General features: G+C 47.7%; 1 protein-coding gene across 1 annotated transcript in view; it reads right to left on the bottom strand.

Annotated features, from left to right (window-relative positions):
• LOC144953065 (uncharacterized) overlaps window positions 1–9,043 on the bottom strand; it is a 62,621-nt gene extending 53,578 nt beyond the window's left edge. Inside the window, exon 1 of the mRNA XM_078883584.1 lies at window positions 9,002–9,043. The gene's annotated coding sequence lies outside the window, so the exon portion shown is untranslated. The remainder of the gene's footprint in view (window positions 1–9,001) is intronic.
• Between the last annotated feature and the right edge of the window lie 606 nt (window positions 9,044–9,649).

Here is a 9,649-nt window from a genome sequence, read left to right on the forward strand (position 1 = left end):
TTGGAGTGGTTGGAGTGAGTGGTTGTAGTGAGTGAGTGGTTGTAGTGAGTGGTTGTACTGAGTGGTTGGAGTGAATGGTTGTACTGAGTGAGTGGTTGTAGTGAGTGAGTGGTTGTAGTGAGTGAGTGGTTGTACTGAGTGGTTGGAGTGAGTGGTTGTACTGAGTGAGTGGTTGTAGTGAGTGGTTGTGGTGAGTGAGTGGTTGTACTCAGTGGTTGTGGTGAGTGAGTGGTTGTATTGAGTGAGTGGTTGTAGTGAGTGGTTGTGGTGAGTGAGTGGTTGTACTCAGTGGTTGTGGTGAGTGAGTGGTTGTATTGAGTGAGTGGTTGTAGTGAGTGGTTGTAGTGAGTGAGTGGTTGGTTGTAGTGAGTGGTTGTACTGAGTGAGTGGTTGGAGTGAGTGGTTGGAGTGAGTGGTTGGAGTGGTTGTAGTGAGTGAGTGGTTGTAGTGAGTGGTAGTAATGAGTGAGTGGTTGTAGTGAGTGGTTGTACTTTGACTGAGTGGTTGTACTGAGTGAGTGGTTGGAGTGAGTGAGTGGTTGTAGTGAGTGAGTGAGTGGTTGTAGTGAGTGAGTGGTTGTAGTGAGTGAGTGGTTGTAGTGAGTGAGTGGTTGTACTGAGTGAGTGGTTGTAGTGAGTGGTTGTATTGAGTGAGTGGTTGTAGTGAGTGAGTGTTTGTACTGAGTGAGTGGTTGTAGTGAGTGGTTGTACTGAGTGAGTGGTTGTAGTGAGTGAGTGGTTGTAGTGAGTGTGTGGTTGTAGTGAGTGGTTGTAGTGAGTGAGTGGTTGTAGTGAGTGGTTGTAGTGAGTGAGTGGTTGTAGTGAGTGAGTGGTTGGTTGTAGTGAGTGGTTGTACTGAGTGAGTAGTTGGAGTGAGTGAGTGGTTGGAGTGAGTGGTTGTAGTGAGTGAGTGGTTGTAGTGAGTGAGTGGTTGTAGTGAGTGGTTGTACTGAGTGGTTGGAGTGAGTGGTTGTACTGAGTGAGTGGTTGCAGTGAGTGAGTGGTTGTACTGAGTGGTTGGAGTGAGTGGTTGTACTGAGTGAGTGGTTGTAGTGAGTGGTTGTGGTGAGTGAGTGGTTGTACTGAGTGGTTGTGGTGAGTGAGTGGTTGCAGTGAGTGGTTGTACTGAGTGAGTGGTTGTATTGAGTGAGTGGTTGTAGTGAGTGGTTGTACTTTGAGTGAGTGGTTGTACTGAGTGAGTGGTTGGAGTGAGTGAGTGGTTGGAGTGAGTGAGTGGTTGTACTGAGTGAGTGGTTGTAGTGAGTGAGTGGTTGTAGTGAGTGAGTGGTTGTAGTGAGTGAGTGGTTGTAGGGAGTGAGTGGTTGTAGTGAGTGAATGGTTGTAGTGAGTGAGTGGTTGTAGTGAGTGGTTGGAGTGAGTAGTTGGAGTGAGTGAGTGGTTGTAGTGAGTGAGTGGTTGTACTGAGTGGTTGGAGTGAGTGGTTGTACTGAGTGAGTGGTTGCAGTGAGTGAGTGGTTGTACTGAGTGGTTGGAGTGAGTGGTTGTACTGAGTGAGTGGTTGTAGTGAGTGGTTGTGGTGAGTGAGTGGTTGTACTGAGTGGTTGTGGTGAGTGAGTGGTTGTAGTGAGTGGTTGTACTGAGTGAGTGGTTGTATTGAGTGAGTGGTTGTAGTGAGTGGTTGTACTTTGAGTGAGTGGTTGTACTGAGTGAGTGGTTGGAGTGAGTGGTTGGAGTGAGTGAGTGGTTGTACTGAGTGAGTGGTTGTAGTGAGTGAGTGGTTGTAGTGAGTGAGTGGTTGTAGTGAGTGAGTGGTTGTAGTGAGTGAGTGGTTGTACTGAGTGGTTGTAGTGAGTGGTTGTAGTGAGTGAGTGGTTGTAGTGAGTGAGTGGTTGTACTGAGTGAGTGGTTGTAGTGAGTGAGTGGTTGTAGTGAGTGAGTGGTTGGTTGTAGTGAGTGAGTGGTTGGTTGTAGTGAGTGGTTGTGGTTGGAGTGAGTGGTTGTACTGAGTGAGTGGTTGTAGTGAGTGAGTGGTTGTAGTGAGTGGTTGTAGTGAGTGGTTATAGTGAGCGAGTGGTTGTACTGAGCGAGTGGTTGTACTGAGTGAGTGGTTGTACTGAGTGAGTGGTTGTATTGAGTGAGTGGTTGTATTGAGTGAGTGGTTGTAGTGAGTGGTTGTACTTTGAGTGAGTGGTTGTACTGAGTGAGTGGTTGGAGTGAGTGAGTGGTTGTAGTGAGTGAGTGGTTGTAGTGAGTGAGTGGTTGTACTGAGTGAGTGGTTGTACTGAGTGAGTGGTTGTACTGAGTGAGTGGTTGTAGTGAGTGGTTGTAGTGAGTGAGTGGTTGTAGTGAGTGAGTGGTTGTAGTGAGTGAGTGGTTGTAGTGAGTGAGTGGTTGTAGTGAGTGAGTGGTTGTACTGAGTGGTTGTACTGAGTGAGTGGTTGTAGTGAGTGGCTGTAGTGAGTGAGTGGTTGTACTGAATGAGTGGTTGTAGTGAGTGAGTGGTTGTACTGAGTGGTTGTAGTGAGTGAGTGGTTGTAGTGAGTGGTTATACTGAGTGAGTGGTTGTAGTGAGTGAGTGGTTGTACTGAGTGAGTGGTTGTACTGAGTGAGTGGTTGTACTGAGTGGTTGTAGTGAGTGGTTGTAGTGATTGAGTGGTTGTAGTGAGTGAGTGGTTGTAGTGAGTGGTTGTAGTGAGCGAGTGGTTCTACTGAGCGAGTGGTTGTACTGAGTGAGTGGTTGTACTAAGTGAGTGGTTGTACTGAGTGAGTGGTTGTAGTGAGTGGTTGTAGTGAGTGGTTGTACTGAGTGAGTGGTTGTAGTGAGTGAGTGGTTGTAGTGAGTGAGTGGTTGTACTGAGTGAGTGGTTGTAGTGAGTGGTTGTACTGAGTGAGCGGTTGTACTGAGTGAGTGGTTGTACTGAGTGAGTGGTTGTACTGAGTGAGTGGTTGTAGTGAGTGAGTGGTTGTAGTGAGTGAGTGGTTGTAGTGAGTGAGTGGTTGTAGTGAGTGAGTGGTTGTAGTGAGTGAGTGGTTGTAGTGAGTGAGTGGTTGTAGTGAGTGAGTGGTTGTAGTGAGTGAGTGGTTGTAGTGAGTGAGTGGTTGTACTGAATGAGTGGTTGTAGTGAGTGAGTGGCTGTAGTGAGTGAGTGGTTGTACTGAATGAGTGGTTGTAGTGAGTGAGTGGTTGTACTGAGTGGTTGTAGTGAGTGAGTGGTTGTAGTGAGTGGTTATACTGAGTGAGTGGTTGTAGTGAGTGAGTGGTTGTAGTGAATGGTTGTAGTGAGTGAGTGGTTGTAGTGAGTGAGTGGTTGTAGTGAGTGAGTGGTTGTACTGAGTGAGTGGTTGTAGTGAGTGGTTGTACTGAGTGAGTGGTTGTACTGAGTGAGTGGTTGTAGTGAGTGGTTATAGTGAGTGAGTGGTTGTAGTGAGTGAGTGGTTGTAGTGAGTGAGTGGTTGTACTGAGTGAGTGGTTGTACTGAGTGAGTGGTTGTACTGAGTGAGTGGTTGTACTGAGTGAGTGGTTGTACTGAGTGAGTGGCTGTACTGAGTGAGTGGTTGTAGTGAGTGGTTGTAGTGAGTGAGTGGTTGGTTGTAGTGAGTGGTTGTACTGAGTGAGTGGTTGGAGTGAGTGAGTGGTTGGAGTGAGTGGTTGTAGTGAGTGAGTGGTTGTAGTGAGTGAGTGGTTGTACTGAGTGAGTGGTTGGAGTGAGTGAGTGGTTGTACTGAGTGAGTGGTTGTACTGAGTGGTTCGAGTGAGTGGTTGTACTGAGTGAGTGGTTGTAGTGAGTGAGTGGTTGTAGTGAGTGAGTGGTTGTAGTGAGTGGTTGTAGTGAGTGGTTGTAGTGAGCGAGTGGTTGTACTGAGCGAGTGGTTGTACTGAGTGAGTGGTTGTACTGAGTGAGTGGTTGTATTGAGTGAGTGGTTGTAGTGAGTGGTTGTACTTTGAGTGAGTGGTTGTACTGAGTGAGTGGTTGTAGTGAGTGAGTGGTTGTAGTGAGTGAGTGGTTGTAGTGAGTGAGTGGTTGTACTGAGTGAGTGGTTGTACTGAGTGAGTGGTTGTACTGAGTGAGTGGTTGTAGTGAGTGGTTGTAGTGAGTGAGTGGTTGTAGTGAGTGAGTGGTTGTAGTGAGTGAGTGGTTGTAGTGAGTGAGTGGTTGTACTGAGTGAGTGGTTGTACTGAGTGGTTGTACTGAGTGAGTGGTTGTAGTGAGTGGTTGTAGTGAGTGAGTGGTTGTAGTGAGTGGTTGTAGTGAGCGAGTGGTTGTACTGAGCGAGTGGTTGTACTAAGTGAGTGGTTGTACTGAGTGAGTGGTTGTACTGAGTGAGTGGCTGTAGTGAGTGGTTGTACTGAGTGAGTGGTTGTACTGAGTGAGTGGTTGTACTGAGTGAGTGGCTGTAGTGAGTGAGTGGTTGTACTGAGTGAGTGGTTGTAGTGAGTGAGTGGTTGTAGTGAGTGAGTGGTTGTAGTGAGTGAGTGGTTGTACTGAGTGAGTGGTTGTAGTGAGTGGTTGTACTGAGTGAGTGGTTGTACTGAGTGAGTGGTTGTACTGAGTGAGTGGTTGTACTGAGTGAGTGGTTGTACTGAGTGGTTGTAGTGAGTGGTTGTAGTGAGTGAGTGGTTGTAGTGAGTGAGTGGCTGTAGTGAGTGAGTGGTTGTACTGAGTGAGTGGTTGTACTGAGTGAGTGGCTGTAGTGAGTGGTTGTACTGAGTGAGTGGTTGTACTGAGTGAGTGGCTGTAGTGAGTGAGTGGTTGTACTGAGTGAGTGGTTGTAGTGAGTGAGTGGTTGTAGTGAGTGAGTGGTTGTAGTGAGTGAGTGGTTGTAGTGAGTGAGTGGTTGTAGTGAGTGAGTGGTTGTAGTGAGTGAGTGGTTGTAGTGAGTGAGTGGTTGTAGTGAGTGAGTGGTTGTAGTGAGTGAGTGGTTGTACTGAATGAGTGGTTGTAGTGAGTGAGTGGCTGTAGTGAGTGAGTGGTTGTACTGAATGAGTGGTTGTAGTGAGTGAGTGGTTGTACTGAGTGGTTGTAGTGAGTGAGTGGTTGTAGTGAGTGGTTATACTGAGTGAGTGGTTGTAGTGAGTGAGTGGTTGTAGTGAATGGTTGTAGTGAGTGAGTGGTTGTAGTGAGTGAGTGGTTGTAGTGAGTGAGTGGTTGTACTGAGTGAGTGGTTGTAGTGAGTGGTTGTACTGAGTGAGTGGTTGTACTGAGTGAGTGGTTTTAGTGAGTGGTTATAGTGAGTGAGTGGTTGTAGTGAGTGAGTGGTTGTAGTGAGTGAGTGGTTGTACTGAGTGAGTGGTTGTACTGAGTGAGTGGTTGTACTGAGTGAGTGGTTGTACTGAGTGAGTGGTTGTACTGAGTGAGTGGCTGTACTGAGTGAGTGGTTGTAGTGAGTGGTTGTAGTGAGTGAGTGGTTGGTTGTAGTGAGTGGTTGTACTGAGTGAGTGGTTGGAGTGAGTGAGTGGTTGGAGTGAGTGGTTGTAGTGAGTGAGTGGTTGTAGTGAGTGAGTGGTTGTACTGAGTGAGTTGTTGGAGTGAGTGAGTGGTTGTACTGAGTGAGTGGTTGTACTGAGTGGTTCGAGTGAGTGGTTGTAGTGAGTGAATGGTTGTAGTGAGTGGTTGTAGTGAGTGGTTGTAGTGAGCGAGTGGTTGTACTGAGCGAGTGGTTGTACTGAGTGAGTGGTTGTACTGAGTGAGTGGTTGTATTGAGTGAGTGGTTGTATTGAGTGAGTGGTTGTAGTGAGTGGTTGTACTTTGAGTGAGTGGTTGTACTGAGTGAGTGGTTGGAGTGAGTGGTTGTAGTGAGTGAGTGGTTGTAGTGAGTGAGTGGTTGTAGTGAGTGAGTGGTTGTACTGAGTGAGTGGTTGTACTGAGTGAGTGGTTGTAGTGAGTGGTTGTAGTGAGTGAGTGGTTGTAGTGAGTGAGTGGTTGTAGTGAGTGAGTGGTTGTAGTGAGTGAGTGGTTGTACTGAGTGAGTGGTTGTACTGAGTGAGTGGTTGTAGTGAGTGGTTGTAGTGAGTGAGTGGTTGTAGTGAGTGGTTGTAGTGAGCGAGTGGTTGTACTGAGCGAGTGGTTGTACTAAGTGAGTGGTTGTACTGAGTGAGTGGTTGTACTGAGTGAGTGGTTGTACTGAGTGAGTGGTTGTAGTGAGTGAGTGGTTGTACTGAGTGAGTGGTTGTAGTGAGTGAGTGCTTGTACTGAGTGAGTGGTTGTACTGAATGAGTGGTTGTAGTGAGTGAGTGGCTGTAGTGAGTGAGTGGTTGTACTGAGTGAGTGGTTGTAGTGAGTGAGTGGTTGTAGTGAATGGTTGTAGTGAGTGAGTGGTTGTAGTGAGTGAGTGGTTGTAGTGAGTGAGTGGTTGTACTGAGTGAGTGGTTGTAGTGAGTGGTTGTACTGAGTGAGTGGTTGTACTGAGTGAGTGGTTTTAGTGAGTGGTTATAGTGAGTGAGTGGTTGTAGTGAGTGAGTGGTTGTAGTGAGTGAGTGGTTGTACTGAGTGAGTGGTTGTACTGAGTGAGTGGTTGTACTGAGTGAGTGGTTGTACTGAGTGAGTGGTTGTACTGAGTGAGTGGCTGTACTGAGTGAGTGGTTGTAGTGAGTGGTTGTAGTGAGTGAGTGGTTGGTTGTAGTGAGTGGTTGTACTGAGTGAGTGGTTGGAGTGAGTGAGTGGTTGGAGTGAGTGAGTGGTTGTACTGAGTGAGTTGTTGGAGTGAGTGAGTGGTTGTACTGAGTGAGTGGTTGTACTGAGTGGTTCGAGTGAGTGGTTGTAGTGAGTGAATGGTTGTAGTGAGTGGTTGTAGTGAGTGGTTGTAGTGAGCGAGTGGTTGTACTGAGCGAGTGGTTGTACTGAGTGAGTGGTTGTACTGAGTGAGTGGTTGTATTGAGTGAGTGGTTGTATTGAGTGAGTGGTTGTAGTGAGTGGTTGTACTTTGAGTGAGTGGTTGTACTGAGTGAGTGGTTGGAGTGAGTGGTTGTAGTGAGTGAGTGGTTGTAGTGAGTGAGTGGTTGTAGTGAGTGAGTGGTTGTACTGAGTGAGTGGTTGTACTGAGTGAGTGGTTGTAGTGAGTGGTTGTAGTGAGTGAGTGGTTGTAGTGAGTGAGTGGTTGTAGTGAGTGAGTGGTTGTAGTGAGTGAGTGGTTGTACTGAGTGGTTGTACTGAGTGAGTGGTTGTAGTGAGTGGTTGTAGTGAGTGAGTGGTTGTAGTGAGTGGTTGTAGTGAGCGAGTGGTTGTACTGAGCGAGTGGTTGTACTAAGTGAGTGGTTGTACTGAGTGAGTGGTTGTACTGAGTGAGTGGTTGTACTGAGTGAGTGGTTGTAGTGAGTGAGTGGTTGTACTGAGTGAGTGGTTGTAGTGAGTGAGTGCTTGTACTGAGTGAGTGGTTGTACTGAATGAGTGGTTGTAGTGAGTGAGTGGCTGTAGTGAGTGAGTGGTTGTACTGAATGAGTGGTTGTAGTGAGTGAGTGGTTGTACTGAGTGGTTGTAGTGAGTGAGTGGTTGTAGTGAGTGGTTATACTGAGTGAGTGGTTGTAGTGAGTGAGTGGTTGTACTGAGTGAGTGGTTGTACTGAGTGAGTGGTTGTACTGAGTGGTTGTAGTGAGTGGTTGTAGTGATTGAGTGGTTGTAGTGAGTGAGTGGTTGTAGTGAGTGGTTGTAGTGAGCGAGTGGTTCTACTGAGCGAGTGGTTGTACTGAGTGAGTGGTTGTACTAAGTGAGTGGTTGTACTGAGTGAGTGGTTGTAGTGAGTGGTTGTAGTGAGTGGTTGTACTGAGTGAGTGGTTGTAGTGAGTGAGTGGTTGTAGTGAGTGAGTGGTTGTACTGAGTGAGTGGTTGTACTGAGTGAGTGGTTGTACTGAGTGAGTGGTTGTACTGAGTGAGTGGTTGTACTGAGTGGTTGTAGTGAGTGGTTGTAGTGAGTGGTTGTAGTGAGTGAGTGGTTGTAGTGAGTGGTTGTAGTGAGCGAGTGGTTGTACTGAGCGAGTGGTTGTACTAAGTGAGTGGTTGTACTGAGTGAGTGGTTGTACTGAGTGAGTGGTTGTACTGAGTGAGTGGTTGTAGTGAGTGAGTGGTTGTACTGAGTGAGTGGTTGTAGTGAGTGAGTGCTTGTACTGAGTGAGTGGTTGTACTGAATGAGTGGTTGTAGTGAGTGAGTGGTTGTAGTGAGTGAGTGGTTGTACTGAATGAGTGGTTGTAGTGAGTGAGTGGTTGTACTGAGTGGTTGTAGTGAGTGAGTGGTTGTAGTGAGTGAGTGGTTGTACTGAGTGGTTGTAGTGAGTGGTTGTAGTGATTGAGTGGTTGTAGTGAGTGAGTGGTTGTAGTGAGTGGTTGTAGTGAGCGAGTGGTTCTACTGAGCGAGTGGTTGTACTGAGTGAGTGGTTGTACTGAGTGAGTGGTTGTAGTGATTGAGTGGTTGTACTGAGTGAGTGGTTGTACTGAGTGAGTGGTTGTACTGAGTGGTTGTAGTGAGTGGTTGTAGTGATTGAGTGGTTGTAGTGAGTGAGTGGTTGTAGTGAGTGGTTGTAGTGAGCGAGTGGTTCTACTGAGCGAGTGGTTGTACTGAGTGAGTGGTTGTACTAAGTGAGTGGTTGTACTGAGTGAGTGGTTGTAGTGAGTGGTTGTAGTGAGTGGTTGTACTGAGTGAGTGGTTGTTGTGAGTGAGTGGTTGTAGTGAGTGAGTGGTTGTAGTGAGTGAGTGGTTGTACTGAGTGAGTGGTTGTAGTGAGTGGTTGTACTGAGTGAGTGGTTGTACTGAGTGAGTGGTTGTACTGAGTGAGTGGTTGTACTGAGTGGTTGTAGTGAGTGGTTGTAGTGAGTGAGTGGTTGTAGTGAGTGAGTGGCTGTAGTGAGTGGTTGTACTGAGTGAGTGGTTGTACTGAGTGAGTGGCTGTAGTGAGTGAGTGGTTGTACTGAGTGAGTGGTTGTACTGAGTGAGTGGTTGTAGTGAGTGAGTGGTTGTAGTGAGTGAGTGGTTGTAGTGAGTGAGTGGTTGTAGTGAGTGAGTGGTTGGTTGTAGTGAGTGGCTGTAGTGAGTGAGTGGTTGTAGCTACGAACCTGGCGACCTGAGTTATGGGGGTGGGGGTCTCGCGCTGGGGGGGGGGGGTCACGTGGTGAGTCGGCAACCCCGAAGCGACGCGGAGCGGCTTGGTGCAGGCTAAGCCGCTTCACTCGGATGCAGCGCGCGGCACACAAAGGCCTCTAGCAGGCTGCGGAGGCAAGTGCTGTGCGTAGCGAGTCGCAGCGCCTATGAAGTTGGCAAAAAGGCAATTGTTTCTTGCTGTGGTTGTCCCACCTGATGACGGACGCTTGTGTTGCGCCAGAAACGTAATTTTATTTCTACCTACGTGACTTTACCCTAAAGAACCAAAGAGTATGGATCCCTGCAGGCACGAAAACGTCAAATCTAAGTTGGAAGCTCTACGTCTGAAGATGCACCAACACGTGGCCGGGGACCCGAGTGAGGGTCCGACCCTTCGTAGCGGTAACTCCTCTGTGCAGTGTAGTTAGCTGGGTGGTCACCACCCTCGGCTGTATCTGGCAAAGGGGCAGTTACCCCTTTGTGTATTTACGTGTTACAATAAATATGTTGCCTCTGACGCATAACGTGTGCGACTCTGTTGGCCTCACTACACTTGCATCGCCTTTCTACTGTTCGCCTTTTGTCATTGTTGGTGAGACAAGGCCATGCAGAAGGCAAATGAG

The sequence above is a fragment of the Lampetra fluviatilis genome, chromosome 72 (assembly GCF_964198595.1).
Source record: "Lampetra fluviatilis chromosome 72, kcLamFluv1.1, whole genome shotgun sequence".
Classification (NCBI taxonomy): domain Eukaryota; kingdom Metazoa; phylum Chordata; class Hyperoartia; order Petromyzontiformes; family Petromyzontidae; genus Lampetra; species Lampetra fluviatilis.